The 20117-nt window shown below is 44.3% G+C and overlaps 1 protein-coding gene across 1 annotated transcript in view; it reads right to left on the reverse strand.

Moving 5' to 3' along the window:
* The window catches only part of OTUD7A (OTU deubiquitinase 7A), a 356697-nt gene that overhangs the window by 173611 nt on the left and 162969 nt on the right, over positions 1–20117 (reverse strand). Inside the window, exon 2 of the mRNA XM_032342261.1 lies at positions 5755–5882. The gene's annotated coding sequence lies outside the window, so the exon portion shown is untranslated. The remainder of the gene's footprint in view (positions 1–5754; positions 5883–20117) is intronic.

The raw sequence follows: 20117 nt of genomic DNA on the forward strand, positions 1-20117 counted from the left end.
CCCTGGGCACATTAAGTTTCTTCAAGGGGTGACAAGTGTGGAACACTTTCAAACAATTAAATTCTGAATTCTCAAGTCCCTGTATAATCTATCCTAAAAATCCTCTGTGGGTAAAATGACTGCCCTGCATGGTCTTCTTTCCCACACCCTACATCTCTCTGGAGTGGAAACATCCAGATACCACACAAAGGGACAGCCAGTGAGTCCTTACACCAAGTCTCCCCAGGAACCTCTCTGTCATCCATCTCATCAAGAGCCTCTCCTCTGATATATTTTATTTTGTATTTAATTATACTGTTCTGATAATCTGTGTACTAATCAATACTATAAATAGTATCAATAACAAGCCCCATGAAATACTTTAACATATGTATGCATATCTATATATAGGTCTGTGTAACAAACATACACGAACAAATATGCAAAAAACAGGTGAAAGAATCATCAGTGAATGCCTTTATTTTTTTAGTGAATGTCTTTCTGGAATAAAATTATGATAAAGTTGTGGAGCAGGTGGAATTACTATTCCTATTTCTACATGAATTCAAGGAGGAAACAAAATGGTATATCAACTTTCAAAGTGAAGAAAGAATAATATATTATGTATTTTGAATGGGTGGTCTTTATATTTGACTGGGTATCTTGTTATTTTTTTTAAAAGATTTATTTATTTTTAAAGATTTTGTTTATTTATTTGAGAGAGAGGAGACAGAGAGAGAGTGACAGCATGAGTAGGGAGAAGGAACAGAGGGAGAAGCAAACCCAACATGGGGCTCCATCCCTGGACCCTGAGATCATGACCTGAGCTGAGAGCAGATGCTTAAATGACTGAGCCACCCAGGTGCCCTGACTGTGTATATTTTTAAAAAACGATAGATCTGAATGAAAAGTGCAGCATAGGTAATACAGTCAGTAATAATTATAGTAACAGTATATGGTGAGAGACGGTAATTACACTTATCATGGTGAGCACTGTATAATATATAGAATTGCTGAATCATTATGTTGTACATTTGAAACTAATATATGTCACCTATACTTCAATAAAAAAGTGACATATCAGTGAGTCTGGGTCGTTCAGTTGGTTAAGTGTCTGCCTTTGGCTCAAGTGTTGATCCCAGAGTTCTGGGATCGAGCCTCACGTTGGACTCCCTACTCAGCAGGGAGCCTGCTTTTCCCTCTCCCTCTGCCACTCCCCCTGCTTGTGCTTGCTTGTTCTCTCTCTCTCTCAAATAAATAAATAAAATTTTATTTAAAAAGTGACATACCTGTGTTGTTTTAAATGTCTTTACTTAAAATACACTAGAAATTACATCTTTGTCCCTATTTAAATTTATGATGCACAATGTTAGATGGGCACTGAGGTGTGCACCCACAAGCACAGGACTAGCTGAGGGACTCAGCCTGGGTCACAGGCAGACCTATCTGGGAATGTCAGAAGAAAGGCTCATAAGCAGAGGCAGCTAGCTCCCACAGTCTAGGACCTGGGGAACAGTCTGGTTTGATGGAAAGGCCAGGGGAGGGTCTGAGGGCCAAGGAACAACAGCACAGGAGGAAGTTCAGGTGGGACTGGTGTTAAGCAGCCCTGTCACCCAGCTGGGAGGTAAGATACAGCTGGTGGCACAGGGCCAGGGGCTCCAAGTCCAGTCCAAAGCCTCAAGTGCTTTTGGTGGGCACAGTGAGCTTTAATTCTGGGCACACAAGAAAACCATGAAAAACAGACCAAAAATAATAAAGTAAACCTTTCAGGGCTTGACCCAGGGGGTTCAACTCTGCTCACCACAAAGTGACCTCCAGAACAGCACTCTGCTATTTCAAAACACTGTTGTTCCTAGTAACTGAGTCAAAGTGTGTGGGAGGACAGGGGACAGGGACCTGAAACTCACTCCTCACTATGAGCTATGCACTGGCCTAGGCCCTCATGCTTACAACCATGAGTTCTAGCATTCTTACCAGGTGTCACGGCTCCAGGTACTTCTCAACTCACTTAGTCCTCACCTGGGCCCTGGGTAGAAGGCACCACCATCACCATCCCCATTTCAGAGACGAGGAAGCTGAGATCTACAGAGCTCATCCACACTTAAGCCCCCAGCCTGGCCTTGGTGTAGCCAGGAGTTGGGCCTGAGCTCTATGGATGGAAACGACGTCGGTGCCTCCCTGGCAGCCCCAGGGGACAGGAGACCTTAGCTCCACCCCCAGGAGAGGAGTGGCAGCCGTGGTGCCACGCTGAGACGGCGGTTCATCCTCCTCCATCTGCAGCTCCCTCTGCTCAAGGAGGAAGTGGGGTGTCAGTGTGTTTCCATTTATAACAGTTCAAAGAAAACCTTAGGATGTTTTGGGGGACAGCCCCATATGGGCCCCATGGGCTTTAGCGTTTGCTCTATGCAGCTCCCTTCTGCCATGAAAACTGTGGAATCCCCAGTGCTGAGTGCCGCTAGATGCACCAATAGGAGAATGAAGGTAGAAGAAGGAGGTGCCCTTCAACACTCAGTCCCTGGAACCAAGGGAAACACCATCCCCAATCTGTCCTGGGAGACCTACCCAACAGGGGCTGCTGTCCCCATTGGGCAGATGGGAGATGATGGCCACCCAGCTAGGAAGCAGGGAATGAGCACCAGATCCCGGACCCCACAAACAGAGAGACCATGGCTAGGGCTTCCCACAGATCCACGTCAGGCTCAAGCACACAGGTTAGGAGTATGCTTCTCATTTAAGAGTGTAACTCAGGTTTCCAAGTGGATAAAACTTCACAGAAAGCACTTGTAGAACAGAAAAAAAGCAGCCCTAATATTTCTACCCACATAGTCACAGGACACCTAAGTGAGCCTTCTGTGTTCATGCAGAACTGCAGATTTGATTTTCAACTGTACTTCAGTCAATGTATAAACTATTATGTTGTGCCCACACCACCGTCCCTTCCCCGAGGAGCCCGTCAAGGGGACACAGGATAGGCAGAGGATCCCGGCCTGCAAACAGCTGAAAGGGTGGAAAATAGAAGGAGGAGGTGGGGAGCCTTTGGGGGAGACGCTGGGTTGGTGCCTATGCAGGGCTGTTACCTCTGGGTCTGCAGGGCCCATTCTCTGCCCCAGCTAACCTCAGGCTGGCTGGGTTGGCATCACCCAGAAAGCAGGAGAACATGTGACACCTCGGGGCAGGGCCCTCCCTCAAGCCTAACCTAGCAAGCCATGAGCCAGGAAACATGCTGGATATAGGATGAGTGCTGCCAGCAGCCCCTTTTTATGAAAACCAGCCCTCATCTGTTCCCAAAGTCGTGGGGAAAAAAATCTAGGCAAGTAACATTTTCCGAGGAAGCATTTTTCAGATACGCTAGCTAAAAATGTTCTCCAAGGGCGATCTTTTTTTTTTTTTTTTTAAACACTCAGCCTAATCCATGCCCATGTGCAGCTCAAAAACTAACATGTATATTCCCAAGCTATTTTCTTGGTAGAATTTTCAAAGGTTCTCAAAGAAGATTCCAAGGCAATGGAGCTCAAATAAAGCCATGGTGACCAGATCTAAACAGAAAGAATCCTAATCACCTTCAATCAGTTGCTAGTGACTGAAAGGCAAAGCAACCAGCAGACTAGGGGGATCCAGGCCTAGCCAGGGGCAGAAGCCAACCAAGAAGGCGTGCCAGAAATAACCAGCATGGCAGAGCGGACACCATTAGGACACCATTCGATGATGCATGCTTCCTGTTGTGATGGTGTTGCTTCTCAAGGCCACCTTCTAACTTTAGGGACTTAAAAATATGACCAGTCACATCGTGGAGGACCTCCGTCCCATCACTCAGTCTTATCAGCATATATATATATATTTTTTTTTGCCAAAAGTCTTATTCAGCCGGAGATTACAGAAGATGCTGGGAGTGAAGCAGCATCAGGAGGCACGTAGCCCGTCCTCTGCCGCTGTGATAATTACTAGCCAATAGTTAGTGAGGCCCACCATGGGCTCCATCCCGACCAGACACTCATTCTGTGGTCACTTGTTGCCTCCTAATTTTAATCCTAAGGTCACTGAGGGTTTATGAGATGCAACACTTGCTCAAGGTCACCCAGCGAGTGTGTGTCGGAGACGGGGCGCCTACTAGACATGCATCCAGACGGTCTAATTTCAGAGCCCTTCTCTTGACTGCTTCGAGACACTCCCTTGTGTGGCAGCTCACAACCGTGGAAAAATGAAAAAAATAACAAAACCGTTGGACAGGGAAGGAAGACCATGGTGCTGGTGAACTGATTAATTAAAAATCATAATACAACCTTCAGTGGATGCTGTAACGGGTGAAAAATGAACTAAACAAGAGAATATTCACATGGTCTCAAAGTTCACCCCACCGATTACTAATTCATTATAAGGAATGAAATAATAGTAATTTATAAAGGAGAGCTCTGCAGAAACCACATGAGCCACGTGAACAAGCTAGTCCTCACCAACACCAGGTCCCAGGGACATGCTGGACCCATGGATGTTGTGTAAACACACAAAATGTGTGCTGAACCTAAGCACAAAGAAACAGCCAGACAAATCCAGACTCTCCTGGAAACAAATGGCTTAGGTTCTTCCAAAATGTCAAAATCACAAGAGAGAAAAGTAAAAGCAGTGTTCTGCTTTAGATGTAAAGAGACAGAACCAAATTCAGGACATGATGCTTAGCCAAATGCTGCATAGGGAAAACAGCTATGAGGAGTATTTTGGGGACAACCAGAGGCATTTGAATAGGAACTGTACGTTGGAGAAGATGACTTTATCGATGTTAAATTCCCCAGTGATAATGGTGCTACAGTTTTCAAGAAGAAAACCTATGGATGGAGGAGATGTTTCCCAAAGTATGTCATGTGTCAGCAACTTACTTTAAATGATTCAGAGAGAAACACTGAACACATACATACCACACATGAGTACATATACCGTGTGTGTGTGTGTGTGTGTGTGTGTGTGTGTGTGTGTGTGTTTGTCTTTGTGGGTAAACAACTGGTAAATCTGAGTGAAGAATATATGAGCATCCACTTTCCATTTTTTAATAGATGTAAAATTTATCAAAATGAAAATCAGGGGCACCTGAGTGGCTCAGTGGGTTAAGCCTCTGCCTTTGGCTCAGGTCATGATCCCGGGGTCCTGGGATTGAGCCCCGCATTGGGCTTTCTGCTCAGCAGGGAGCCTGCTTCCCCCCACACCCCTCTCTGCCTACTTGTGATCTGTCAAATAAATAAATAAAATCTTAAAAAGAAAATGAAAAGCAGACCAAAAGTAAAATGCTTGTTCGAAGAGTCATAAGGCAAAAGAACTACTATGCTATTAATCAACTAGATAAAAACTGCATTTTGGGATAAGAACTAAGAGGAAATATTAAAAAGGAAAGTATGTGAAAGTGATAAGACTACTGTTGTTTAGATTAGTCTTATAATACTTTACAAATCAATCATGATAGCAAGAGAGGGCAACAGAATTACTTCATAAATCTTGTACTAGTGCTGGTGTAAATCAAATTACTTTTCTGTTGTTCACTACAGTCATTTATTTTTTTGGGGGGGGGAATAGTGTTTATCATTCTAAATGCAAATTCTAGTGCAATATGAATCTCATTTCATAACTCGTCCTCAATGGATTTCAGGGAATAAATAACCCCATCCTTGGCTTTAGATCTGATTTCCAGACAATTTCCTCCAAGGACCAGTACAATGTCTGTTGCTAGAGGCGTTGACTGCACGTGCCCCTCCAGCACAGTCGCTTGGGACCCACAAACATGAGACTTACTTTTCAGACACTGTGATTTTCTGGAGGCGGGTGGCCGTCAGGCATCCAGGGCAATGGTGCACCGTCCCTGCTGGAAATGGCCCATTGTTGCCCCAATGGATGGTGTGAGACTGCAGCCCCTGAGAACTCTGGAGAAAACACAAGAATAAAAAAAGAATGTTCACATTTTACTCAAAGTGAGAATTTAAAATATAAGTTTTAAGAATATATATTTTTTATATTTTAAAATTAAATGTAATTTCAAATTTAAACATCATTTTAAATATTCAGTATGAACTTGAAACGGTCTTGATAGTGAACCCCACATCCCTGTGCCACCTTTCTTAACACACCTTCCCACTCTTTTTGAAATAAGTGCGGGCATCTGGAGGGAGGTCAGGATAAATGGGAAAGGTCTCCCCAGTGGGTGACTGTGAGAAGTGACTGTAGGTGAGAACACACGAGGAGCTCATATGCTATGCTGATGTCCCAGGAGAGGAGCCCAGTGCTTCCCAGAGGGACTTACAAACAAAGCCTCCTTTCTGACATTCCATGGGACTCGCAGGTGGTGTGGTCTATGAGGAATCTCGAAGTCAGGAAGCTGTTAGTAACTCCTGCCTGGACCGTGGGGCATCTAGGTGGTCACGGTGACGACCATACCTCGGTCCTGGCAGGGTACACTGTGCTCCATATGGAGGGCAGGGGGGTCATGAAGAGCATTGGGAATGGAGAGGGTCCCTGTGGACCACACCTCCGTCCAGGTGGGTTCAACTTGTTCTGCAGCATCTTGACTCCTGAGATCCACTCACTTATATGCCACGTGGAGTTATCAGAGCCCTAAGATGCTCTTAAGCTAGGAGGCCTGTGACTTCCCAGGTGAGGGGAGGGAATTGGGTCACATGTGTGCACCCTACACAGACTACACCATGGGGTACAGGAGCCCCTCCTTCCTCTATGATCACAGCTAGGCTGTGGGTGAAGTCTGGGGATCCTGCCTGTGTCTATGGAATGTCTATGGTGTGCCCAGAGGCCCGGGATGGTATGTCCTCCTCCTAGTTCTAAGTACCATGGGACTCCAGATCCCTGGCTGGCTTCCCCTTTGATATCTCCCACCCAGTTGGAGAAATACCATGTCATCATAAGCATAACTGCTTTACTTTCAACATTTCAAAGCTAATGCGATGCACTCCCTCTTTTTGGTGGTTTTTACCTCTTACTAAATATATTTTGGTCTTGTGTTTACCTTCCCACCTTGAATTCCACTCTGCTACTTGTCTTGTTACTCCTCATTTTTTTTTTTTTTATAATACTGCTTGTAATAGTTTTACTTATGCCATTGTATTTTTTAACCTCTTTAGGCCATTTATTTTTTTTTTTTAATTTTTTTTTTTTTTTTAACTCAATTTCAGTTCTTCATCCCAGTATCTGTCCTTCCTTTAACTGGGGAGTTTAGCCTGTTCCATTTTTATTTTTTGAGTAGCATTAAGAGAAGGAGAGGGAGATGACTGGTATATTTGTCCCTTTCCCCAACATCTGTTTTAGTACGTCCTGTCTCTCAAATTTTATGGTGTTATTTTCTTTACTGTCTTCAGCTGACTTGATTGGTCTTATTTTTCATTTTCTAGAAGTTATATATCTTATCTTTCCTTCTAGTGTTTGCCTTAAATTTGTTACACACACAGGTATATTAATCTTTTTTTTTTTTTATCCTGAGAATTGATGAACGGATACAACCTCTAATTTCCACACAGGATAAGTTCAATGTAATTTCCTTTCCTTCCTTTGCTATCTGGTATATTTTGTTAAAATCATTTAAAATACTCTGAACTGCTTTTAATTTTCATGCTTGTAGTTTCTTAGGGATCAGTTCTTAACAATCGCCTTAAGCTTCATGGCTACACTGTTAATAATTACAATACATGATTATGTTTCACTGTTTGTTAATTAGTCATAGATAATTTACATATCTTGTTTCTCTTTTATTTAATTAATTTTTTTATATTACTACAGGGAGTTTTTGCGTAGCTCTTTCAAAATGGTTTCATGGATAATACATTTTCTGAATTCCTAAATAGAAATGGGAAGAGACTAAATACAAAAGAATGAGACTCCATAGGTAAACCATCTTGATAAAGAGGAGCAAAGTTGAAGGTGAAATAGTTCCTGATTTCAAAACTTACTGCAAAGCCACAGGAATCAAAACAGTGTGGTATGTATACAAAGACAGACATATGAGGATTCTATCTGGGATAGAATGGAGAATCCAGAAATAAACCCTCACATCTATAGGCAAACAATTTTCAACATGAGTGTCAAGACTATTCAATGAGGAAAGGACAATGTTTTCAACAAATGGTGTTGGGAAACTGGATATTCACATGAAAAAGAATGAAGCTGGGTTCTTACCTAACACCATATATAAAAATTAACTTGAAATGGACCAAGTAAGGCTAAAGTAAGGGCTAAAACTATAAAACTCCTAGAAGAAAATTAGGATAAAAACTTCATAATGCTGGATTTATGATGATGATTTTTGGGGGATCAAAGCTCAAGTGATAAAATAGTTGGACTTCATCAAAGTTAAAATGTCCTGTGCATCAAAAGACACCATCAACAGAAAAAGGCAACCCACAGAAGGGGAAGAAATATTTACAAATCATATATCTATCTGATAAGGGATTAATATCCAGAATATACAAAGAGCTCCTACAATTCAACATAAAACCTAAACATCCCAATTCAAATTCGGCAAATAGCCATTTCTCCTAATGGCTAATACGTACATGGAATGATGTTCCACATCACTAATCATTGGAGAAATGCAAACCAAAACCACAATAAGATAGCTCTTCACACACATTAAAAATGGCTATTATAGGGACGCCTGGGTGGCTCAGTTGGTTAAGCAGCTGCCTTCAGCTCAGGTCATGATCCCAGCGTCCTGGGATCGAGTCCCGCATCGGGCTCCTTGCTCGGCGGGGAGCCTGCTTCTCCCTCTGCCTCTGTCTGCCTGTGCTCGCTCTCTCTCTCTGATAACTAAATAAAATCTTTTTTAAAAAATGGCTATTATAAAAAAATTAAAAATCATAAGTGTTGGTGGGAATATACAAGAATTGGAACCCTGTGCATTGCTGGTGGGAATGTAAAAAGGCTTCAAAGGAAAACAATATAGTAGTTCCTCAGAAAATTAAACATTGAATTACCACATAATTCCACTTCTGGATATATGCTTATGTGAACTGAAAGCAGGGACTGAAGCAGATATTTACAAAATTATTTGCAATAGCCAAATGTGTTGGTATAGGCATATAAGGGGTAGCTTTATTTCTTGGTCTTCCTGAGAGCTTTAAGAGAAATTTTTTTTCTAGGGAATGAGTTTTAATTCACATACTGATCACCAATTAGTCTGTCACTCAAGAAGTCACAACAAACAAACAAACAAACAAAAAACTAAACAGCGGCCTCAGGCCGGGGGTATGCATTTTTGTTTCTGGTTCTCTAACAGAATCAAAACTTGCAGCAGCAGGTCCTGGCTAAATTTTCGGGAAGTTAACATTCAGGAAAAGTGTGACCACTTCTGTAAGTAAAGGGGAGATTTTCTTTTTGTACTGTAAGATATTGTAAGCGCAAAATATGTCCAGAATAAGGGTGTAAAGTTCGGGTAGGCTGAACTGCTTTTCAAAATGCAAGTTCCTCTAGAGGGAAATGCAAGAAAATTTCTAGCGATTGAAGAACAATGCAGATCAGAAACACAATAAAGAGAGGGGAAAGGCTATCAGCCAAAACAAAGGGAAGGACCAATGCTTTGTGGGAACTCCTGGGAGAAAAATAATTTTTTAAATAAAATAGCCAATTTAGTTCTGTGTCTTGGTTTCCTAACGTTGGAATGTGGCTAGACAGCAGACGTCATCATCATAAGGCTGGCAGTGCTTTCTATGACGCCCCCTGACTGCAGACAGAGCGCCTGGGAGTGTCCTTGGAAACCAAGGCCACACCACATGTTTGGAAGCTTTTAGGTGAGAGCCTAGAATAACTCCCACGTGAAAGCAGAAAGATGCTGCTCTGTTGGATTCTCTTTCCTTTGCCCCTACCTCTACTCTGTTGCAGAGTCCACTGGAAAAGCCTCTGGGATGACCTGGGATTGATACCCTCCAAGCTCCCTGCCCGCCTGCCGTCCTGGGAAGCCATTTCAAGCGTGGGGCTCAGATGGTTCGAAGGCTCCTGGTGAAGACTGTTGGAGACAGGGCTCTGAAAATGCTCTAGGGACCTGAAGGGGCTCACAATTGTAAGGGGATATTATTCTAAGGTAAAAAATGCAGGCACATAGGGGGCTAAAGATAAAGCCCACTAAGTCCCAGATTTGGCTGCTAAGTAAATAGCAGGAGCAAAGAGGGTAGCAATCGTCCAGCAGGGGAGCCAAGGCTGGAGGTGCCCAGGGCTGCTGGAGAGACTCCAGGATGGACCCAGGGAGGTGTGTGAATGTCTCATCATGCACAGGGGCTCTCTCCGGACTACCCAGGCCCTGGCCTTCTTGCTCCTTCTCTTGCCTCCAACGACCTCCTAGATATTTTTGTATTTTTTCATCTGGTTCCCTTTCCCCTACTTATCTGAATGCCCCTGCCCCTTCGCCAGCCAGGGTCCCTTCGAGCCCCATTTCTCTTAATAAATCTTTGCTGCTCATTCAACCAGCAAACCTTTGATGGGCACCTACTTTACCAGGAGTTGCAGGCGGGGGGCAGAAATAAAGCAGGCTTGTGTTTGCCCTTGTGAATCCTGCGGCCCCAAACAGGAGACAAGCAGGAAATCATCATGTCTCCAAGTCCAGGGGAAGCCACGGTGCTTTGTGCCATCTGCCTCAGGGGCCAAAAAGAAAAAGACACTCGGCCTAGAACTTAAGTCCTACAGAATTCCCAAGAGAAGTGGGCGACAGAACCAGTGCTGATCAAGGGCTTATTCTGTGTCACTCCCTGGACCAGTGGTTGTGAGTCCTCTCAGGTAATCTCACAAATACAGCTGAGGAAAGGGGCTCTGGGGGACACACCATCTTGTCCCCGCACTGAGAGCCTCCACAGGCTTTTCTCTCTCACCCTGTGGCCTTGCCTGGCTCTGCTCACTCACGGGTCCGCAACCCATCCTTTACCTGCACACGCTGTGTCTGCTGTGCCGTCCACGTGTGGGAGCCGCGTGCCCACCGGGAGAGTCCATTGGACAGCTCCAGAAGAGGAAAGCTCAAAGAAGAGCTAGCCAGGGTGGCTCTGAAGGGTGGGTCCAAGCCTCCTGCTGTTGGCCTGAGGCGTGTCTACCGGCCAGGTGGAGCATGGGACCCAAGGAGGGGATGGGTGATTCAGGGGGCAGCGGACTCTGTTGCCTGGAAGGGGTTAGGTGTCTGGCGTCCTGGCCACCTTGGAGGGCCCGGAGCCAGGTGGTAACTCTTGACAGCGACCACAGCAAGGAGAGATAAAAAGGAAGGAAGTCTTGCTGCTCTGTGAGAGGGTCTCTGTCATGGGTCATGGGGCCAAACATCCACTTACTCCTTGTCCGGGGAATTCACTTCTAAGATGAAATTTATGTTTCCCAAGAGAAAGAAGGTGTCACCGCCCTCCTAGGCTTCCTGACCCCATAGCTGGCCCCATTCCTCAGTTTGAAGATGGATGGTCCCTTTCCTTTTGGTTTCTTCTTGCTTTGAATTTGACCTTCACATGGACCCAGAGGCCCGGTGGTGGGTCAAGGTGACACCAGGATTTCAGACTGGACTCCTCTCTCCCCTTTGCCCTGACTGCTTCCTGTGGAAGCTCCTTCTTGCTTCTGACCATCATTTGGGGACATTCTTTATCAGCAGAAGGAAACAAACAAGCTTGCAGCATGGGAGAGAGGAGGGGGATCACTCTTTCCCCTCAAGGACATCATGAGACCTTTAAAGGCAGACAGGTTAAAACTGGATGAGAGTAGTCCCCGGGGCAGCAGGTTGGAATCCAACCAACGTGATCTGGGTCTGGGCAGAACCAACCAGCCGGACCTTTAACTCCGGGACTCGTTTAGAGCTGACTGGAATTGGGCAGGCGCGAGGCTCCAAGACAGGCAGGGCTGCTCCGCCGCGGGGGAACTGGATGCTGTGGCCCTCAAAGACCAATCCTAGACAGAGGCAAATGCACTTCTGCTGGTCTCTGGGGCCTAGCTGTTGCCCCTTGTCACTTACAAGTGAGTCCTTCAGCCCCTAATGGCTTCCCTGGCCTGGGTCCAAGAGTGGGACAGGACCTACCAAGGAAAAATATCTGAATGTCCCCTCCCCGGCCCCCGCCCCAACATAAGACTCCCTTTGTTCCACAGCACTCGAGAGCTCGCAGGAGCCAAGCACGGGGGTGTGGTAGGGGCACACAGTGTCTCTGGCTTTCCGCTGAGGGGGGTGGGGAGAGATCAAGGAGATGCCCAAACAGGGAACAGATGGCACATCTTAAGGGGGGATATGGGGGAGACTGGGGTGGGTTCTGAGCCAGACACTGTTGGGTCCAGTCCTCGCACAGCTGCTCGTGAGTTCTGTGGCCTCAGGAGAGTTTCGTGACTCCTGCGTGGGGATAATAATAGGACCTCCCTCATAGGGAGACGCTCAGTATGAAATCGTTCGAACCTGAATACACATCTTTGTTTTCATGCACAGCTCCTTTCTGGGCTGCGTGGGACACGAGCACCTGACCTTCGGGTCCAGCCTGCCACTGCCCCTGGGATGCCCAGCTTACTTCCTGGGCAGTGCTTCTCCACCTGCTGGGAGAGCTACACCAGCCCCTGTCATCCCAACCCTTCAGGCCCTGCTTGCCTACCCTGTCCTGTGCCTGGGTCTGGGAACAGGACTGGATATTTGGGTCGGCCAGCCTTCCCAGCTCCTTCTCCCCCTCCAGCCTTCTCTCTGGATAGAGGTCAAGTGAGCAATGCTTTACTCAGGCCCCGTGCAAATTAAAGCTGAGACCCCTCACTGTAAGAGAGTCTCAGCCTGCAAGCACTTCTCTCCAGGGGAATTCAAAATCACCTCCCCTCCTCAGTGGAAGGCGCTGTGCCTAATGGTATCTAAGGACATCCTGCAATGGACTGTGGGGTTGTCACCCAGTGTACTTGGGAAAGTGCAGTATTCCTAACACGTCACAATCTCACTGGGTGGGCTGAGCTCTGGCTATATTAGTATTCTCTACCTGTAGGTTTAAAGGTAAATTAGGGTGTGACTGTGTGGCTTGGTTATTTGAGTGTCTGCCTTGTTCGGGTCATGATCCCGGGGACCTGGGATCGAGCCCCCGCCTTGGGCTCCCTGCTCAGCGGAGACTCTCCTTCTCCCTCTCCCTCTGCCTGCTGCTCCCTCTGCTTCTGCTCTCTTGCTGTCAAATAAATAAATACAAATAAAAAAAAATAAAGGTCAATGAGGCTCTAAGCGGCACTGAGTGAGCAGTGGGCTAGACCAGGTCAGGGTCAGGTGAGCCTGGGAGGTGCAGGTGGACAGGGCTGTCCACGCAGAAGCAGAATGCCAGCACACAGGGGGCAGGAGCAACATCACAGCATTGTCCTCCACCCAAGTCAGAGCCCGGCACTTGGGCAGGTGGACCTGGGTAGCTCAGGCGGCTGAGGTGTGAAGAAGGCTGTGACGGTGATCTGGGGACGGAATGGCCAGCAGCACAGCAGTCTGGAAGCAGACCTGACCCGACTCAGTATCATCTCAAGGCTGTTCTGGGGCCTGGCACTGCCCCAGTGAAGTCAGCCACAGCAGGGAGGGTCCTGCAGGACCTGGCTGGGCCTCCATGTGGCCACCAAGGCCCACAGTCGCTGGTTTTCAGGCTCTGGAAGCAACTGTTGACAAGGTTTTGAGAAGAATCAGAGCTACAGCTGCTGGAAAGTGAAGAGTTTTCTGTGTGACCTTGAAGCAGAAAAGAACTTTTTTGAGTGTCTCCAATATGCTAGCTACATTCCATACGCCTCTTCCTTACATTTTACCACCAATCCACACTTGAGGGGCAAGCATGCCTTCTTTAAATGCCACCTCTCCTGTGGCCAGAGGATGTGAGAAACCTACCCAAGGTCATACTGCAGTAAGTCACCTAGAAGCTGAATAGCAAAATCAAAGCTCCTGCTTTAACATTACTACGCCACTTCCTGAGGTGCAGAGATGCTAATGAAGCTCTTTCTCATGGCACCTTACTCCCCTTGTTTCCTGGAGCTCCAAAGGTACTCTGCCCACCTGAAACGTCCTCCCCGATAACCAAGCCCAGAGTCCTGTTACTGCTCTTCCAGAAACAAGCTTTACCTGCTTTTCCCACAACAGCAGCCCAACGTTCTTTCCTAAGCCCTCCCTCCTCCACTGGGGATATTTTCTATTTTGAAACGGTTGAAATTATGCTATGACAATTTCATCTCTTATTCAGATGAAATTTTTTCTTTCATATTAGCAAGAAAATAGTCTGCTAGTCTGTGTTTTTTGTTTGTTTTGTTGTTGTTTTCATTTTTGTTTTTTTGCTCTTGTTAAACTGGGAAATTTTCTCATCAGAGCTAAGCAGCTCAAACATGCTTCACTCTAATACTCTGGCATTTATCAACCTTCGGCACCTTTTGTTTGTTTGTTTGTTTGTTAAAGATTTTATTTATTCGACAGAGAGAGATCACAAGTGGGCAGAGAGGCAAGCAGAGAGAGAGAGGAGGAAGCAGGCTCCCTGCAGAGCAGAGAGCCCGATGTGGGACTCAATCCCAGGACCCTGAGATCATGACCTGAGCTGAAGGCAGATGCTTAGCCCACTGAGCCACCCAGGTGCCCCTGGCACCTTTAATTGTGGTTGTTTCCCTAGTATTGTGACCTGTTGATGTTTCTGTTAAAAGACAGGCAGACCAGGTGACCAGGCTCCCCATGGTGACCATGCCAGAGAGGCCCCTTCTCCAGGCCCCCATCCTACCATACCCAGTTCCGCTGCTTTCCAGATGACCCAACCACCCCTGCATTGAGCAGCAGTTCTGTAGTGGAGTGTCTGGACTGTAGCATCAGCACCACCCAGAGACCTGTTAGAAATACAAATTCTCTGGGATGCCTATGTGGCTCAGTTGGTTAAGCCTCTGCCTTCGGCTCAGGTCATGATCCCAGGGTCCTGGGACTGAGCCCTGTGTGGGGCTCCCAGCTCAACAGGGAGCCTACTTCTCCCTCTGGCTGCTGTTCCCATCGCTTGTGCTCTCTCTCTGACAAACAAATAAATAAAATCTTAAAAAAGGAAAAGAAAAGAAAAGAAATGCAAGTTCTCTAGCTCCTCCCAGACTTGCTGAATCAAAAACCCAGGGCATGCTGCCCAGCAATCTGGGTTTTTCACAAGCCCTCCAAGTGCAGAACCATTGAGCTGGAGGCTACAGAGAGCCTGGGAATGTTCTCTCCCAACACCCCCCACCTCTCTTTCTTTGCATGCAGCCTCAGAAGCTCATTCTTTCTTGTTTCCCAAAAGACCAACCTTCTGCAATTATCCCTTTACTCTCCCATTCCTACAAGCTCTTCCTCTCTACTTTTTTCTCTCAGCCTGTTTCAAACTTACTCAGGAGTCCTCTTCTTGAAAAAGCATCTTTTGCTTGACCTCTTGGGCCATATATTCAACTCTCTTCTCTTCCTTCCTACCTCTGTCACCTTGGCCACTTATCCTTTCGAGTTATCACAGTCTCTAGGAGTGACAGTATCTACTAAATAGGCTAAACTAAGAGTTTAATGAAGTAACATAGGATAAGGATGGGCTATGATGGTTAATTTTAAGAGGCCTGGAATTAGCCTGAGCTGCTTTGCTGAAGTAAGAGATGTACTTGGTCAAAGTATAAAATGTGACTAATATTGCTGTCTTTTACTCATGGACCCAAAATGAGTTTCAGGGTAGGCTGTGCTAGTTTGTTAGTAACATTTATTGATAATCATGAGACTGATGGTTTATATGTAGTTTCACTGTAGGGGTGGAGTGTGTAGGGTAGGGAAGGGGAGAAAGCTCCAACATTGGGGCTGGTCTTTTAGTAATTATGTGCTTCCATGACAAGGAGGGTATATAAGAAGTTCCAGCTGAAATTTCTTTTGGGCTCCCTAATTTGGATAGGTTGGTGGTTTAGAAAAAATACATCTGGTATACCCATGCAAAAGGAAGACAACTGTGGGGAGCCTGTGTAGACCTTGTCCTCTCCAAACTTCTCGCTGATAGGCAGTCTTTGGCTATGCTGTAGGTCCTTATTTCTGTGTTTTTTTGTTTTGTTTTTGGCTATATCATATCCTTTCTCAGCAATAAACTATAGATTCATAAGCATTGTCATTTGAAGCCATGTGGATCTTCTTTAGCAATAAAACCCTATCTGGCTGCCACTATTAGAGTAGGTGACATTATAGCTATCTTTCCTTCTGCACTGTTTTCAAACAGAGTTCCTTGCTGAACTGCTCACAAGAATTGTTGGCCATTGATTTCTTCATCACTTATTCCATTCTATGTTCTCCCCTTTCCTCTATCCAAAACTCAGTCCCATCCTGACGACTCAGTTGAAATCATAGTCACAAATGTCACCACCAAGACATGGCCTTTTCAGCTCTTAGTTAACCACTGGGCCACAACTACTGTCTTGGAATGTTCTTTATATTTGATACCATCCTCCTTTATGATCTGATTATTACTCCTCTCCCAACCACTTTAATTTGTCTCACTAATTCCTTTTCCCAATAAACTATGGGTTTTCTCCCAGAGCTATCCTTAGGTCAGCTCTTCCCTTCAGATATCTCATCATGCTCATTAAATGTTCATAACCACCTATGTTCAGATGGCCCCCAAGTCTCTCTTTCTAGTCTTACTGTCTTTTCTACCCTTTGATCCACAACTCCCTGATGGTGAGTTCACTTGAACATCTCAATGGTACCTCAGAGTCTTTAAGATCTATCTTCCTTGAAAAACTGCCCATTCACCATGTCAGTCAAGACTTAAAAATTAAATTCTCCCTCAACTTCTCCCTCTTTATTTCAGTGGGTCCGTTACATGTCTTTCTCTGTGAGTCAGTCTTTCTCTTTTCTTCTCCATTTTTCTCCATGTCTCTCACCCTTCCTCTCTTATCCCCAGCCCCAGAAATCACACAATTCTGACACTGAGAGAGAATGGACTTTTGTTTCCTCTGTCCATTCTCTTGATGCCACCACCACTGGGTGGCCTGCCTGACTTCATGCAGTGGTTTGGCAGGATGGCTTGAAGACTCTCCTCAGACTCAGAAGTATGATGAGAAAAAGAGTATCTGTATCACAGTGTCAAAGTATCTCCCACAAGACATTTATTAATTACAAATGGGAGCTTTGCATTAGAGAAATTTCACAGAAACAACCTTAATCAAGTGATCAAGGTTAATGCAATAAGCTGAATGTTTTTGTCCCCCCTCAAAAAATCATGTTGAAATCAAACCCTCCAACTGTAATAGTGTTAGGATGAGGGGACATTGGATGGTGCTTAGGTCATGAGGGTGGAGCTCCCGTGAAGGGGATTAGTTAGAGCATTATAAAAGAGACCCCAGAGAGCTCTCTTGTTCTTTTTATATTATGTGAAGATCTTAGGAGAAGAGGGCAATCTAAAACATTCCTCAGGAATACAGATGCAAAATCCTTAATAAATATTAGCCAATAGAATTCAGTATATATAAAAATAATTACATACCATGACCAAGCAGAGTTTATTTTAAGGATGCAAGGCTGGTTCAATATTTGAAAATCAATTAGTATCATCCACCACATTAACAGACTACGAAGAAAAATCACATGATAGTATCAATTAACATATATAAAAAAACTGACAAAATTCAACCCCCCTTCCAGACAAAATTTCTCAGAAAAATAAGAATTGAAGGGAACTTCCTTAGCTTAAAGAGCATCTATAAAAATCTATAGCTAATATTATACTTAAGGTGACAGACTCAATGATTTCCTCCTACAACAGGGAATAAGACATGATGTCAGCTTTCATCACTCTCATTTAATGTTGATGTAATGTTTCAGCTGACACAATAAGGTAAGGGAAGGAAATAAATGACATACATGTTGGAAGGAACGAAGCACAGATGTTGCTATTTCCAGAGGACGTGATATTCTATGTAGAAAATCCCAAGGAATCTACAAAAACTTCTAGTACTAATAAATGAGCACAGCAAGGTCATATGTCACAAGATAAACACACAAAGGCCCATGTATAGGTTTAACACTATGTTAGCAATAAACATGCAGACATTGAAATTAAAAATACACTGTCATTTATAATCACTCACTAAGGAAATAAATACTTAGTTGTAAATCTTAGTAAACATGGATGGGACTGATAATCTCACCATTACAAAACACTGATGAAAGAAATAAAAGATGTAAATAAATGAAGAAACATGATGTGTCCATGTTTTGGAAGAGTCAAAATACTAATGGTGCTAAAATTCCTCAGGTTGATTAACAGAGTTAATAAAATTCCTGTCAAAAACCCAGCAAAATTTTTTGTAGATACAGACAAGATTAATGTAATACATTTACATGGAAAGAAGTGGCAGTGGAATAAGAACAATTAAAATGATTTTGAGGGGCACCTGGGTGGCTCAGGCATTAAGCATCTGCCTTTGGCTCAGGTCATGATCCCAGGGTACCGGGATCGAGCCCTGCATAGGGCTCCCTGCTCGGGGGGAAGCCTGCTTCTCCCTCTCCCACCCCCACCCCCCGCTTGTGTTCCCTCTCTTGCTGTCTCTCTCTCTATCAAATAAATAAAAATCTTTTTAAAAAATTCTTAATAAAATGATTTTGAAAAAAAAAAAGAATCAAGATGGAGAGATCCATCTACCCAATATTAAGGTTTACCACGGAGCTTCAGTCATCAGACTGTGGCATTAGTGGAGGGCTAAACATGCAGGTCAGTGGAAAAGAACACAAACCAGAAGTAGAGCCACACAAATATGCCCAACTGATTTTTATGATGGATAATTCAACACCCAGTGGTTATTCTTTCCCTTTCCATCAGAGCTCTAGTATCTGATTTCTAGAAGGAAATTACTTCCTTCTTAGACTTCTTTGCTCTGACCAAGAAATGAGAAAAGCTTCGAACATGATTTAGTCCACAAGACAGAAAATTTCAGTGCCTTGATTAACTGAGACCCATTTTGTCCCATTCTAGTTTCTGCACCTTCAGAAACTCATATGAAGTTACTAGATAAGCAACAGCTTTTGCTTCTGCTTAAATAGCTGTTTTTTTTTTGTTGTTGTTTGTTTGTTTCCTTTCTTGATTTTTACCTTCTAATCTAAACTCAGCATTCTATTTCATCAGTACTAATTTTCATCTTGTTAGATTTGACACACCACAGTTCCCATCTTTCAGAAGTCGTCTTAACTCTTTTTGGCTCCCAGTTACCTGCTTCCCTGTATAGGTTATCTAATCACTGTCCTATAGCACTTTTAAAATGGCTAGACAGGAAGGAAGGCATAGCCTTGTAGCAAACTGCTACAGACCCATTTCTAGGCTTAACTAAATGACTAAGAGATAATGTGTTCTTTGTTTATAGTAACTGACAATGGTGAATCCTATCTCATTAAACTGAAATCCAGGCTACACTTTCCCATTGTTACAGGACTGTCATGATGAATTTACAAGTTCAGTGTTACAGCTTGAAGGGGTCTCAGAAATAATCTAAAATCCAATATCTTCATTTTATAAACGGAAAAAAAAAAACCAGATTCAGAAGTGATCTGACTTCTCCGAGATTAACAACAGGTAACTGAAAGCTTAGCGATTTGAACCTAAATATTCTGATTAAAATATGGTTCTGTGTGTGTTTTAAGATTTTATTTATTTGAGAGAGAGAGAGTGAGCAAGAGCAGAGGGAGATGCAGACTCCCTGCTGAGCAGGGATCCTGATGAGGGACTTGATGCCAGGACCCTGGGATGATGACCCGAGTTGAAGGCAGACACTTAATGACTGAGCCACCCAGGCACCCCAGATGTGTGTGTTTTTAACCATCACATTATGCTTCCTCTTTACTGAGACAATTCACCAGATGCCCTCCTTTCTTTTTATTTATTTACTTATTAAATTTTTATTAACATATAATGTATTATTAGCCCCAGGGGTACAGGTCTGTGAATCACTAGGCTTACACACTTCACAGCACTCACCACAGCACATACCCTCCCCAATGTCCATAACCCAACCACCCTCTCCCTCCTTTCTTATAGTTACCTGTCCCAGCATAGTATGTAATATGGACATTATTGCCATCATTTGGAGAATCAAATTTCTATCCTTCCTCTTAAAACTCCTAAAAAGTTTTTATGTGCAATCTAAAAAAAAGTAATTGAACTAATTAAAAAACAGAGCAGATGAATCATTGCCAGAGGTGGGAGAGGGTGGTG

This window comes from Mustela erminea, chromosome 5, assembly GCF_009829155.1.
Source record: "Mustela erminea isolate mMusErm1 chromosome 5, mMusErm1.Pri, whole genome shotgun sequence".
Taxonomy (NCBI): Eukaryota; Metazoa; Chordata; class Mammalia; order Carnivora; family Mustelidae; genus Mustela; species Mustela erminea.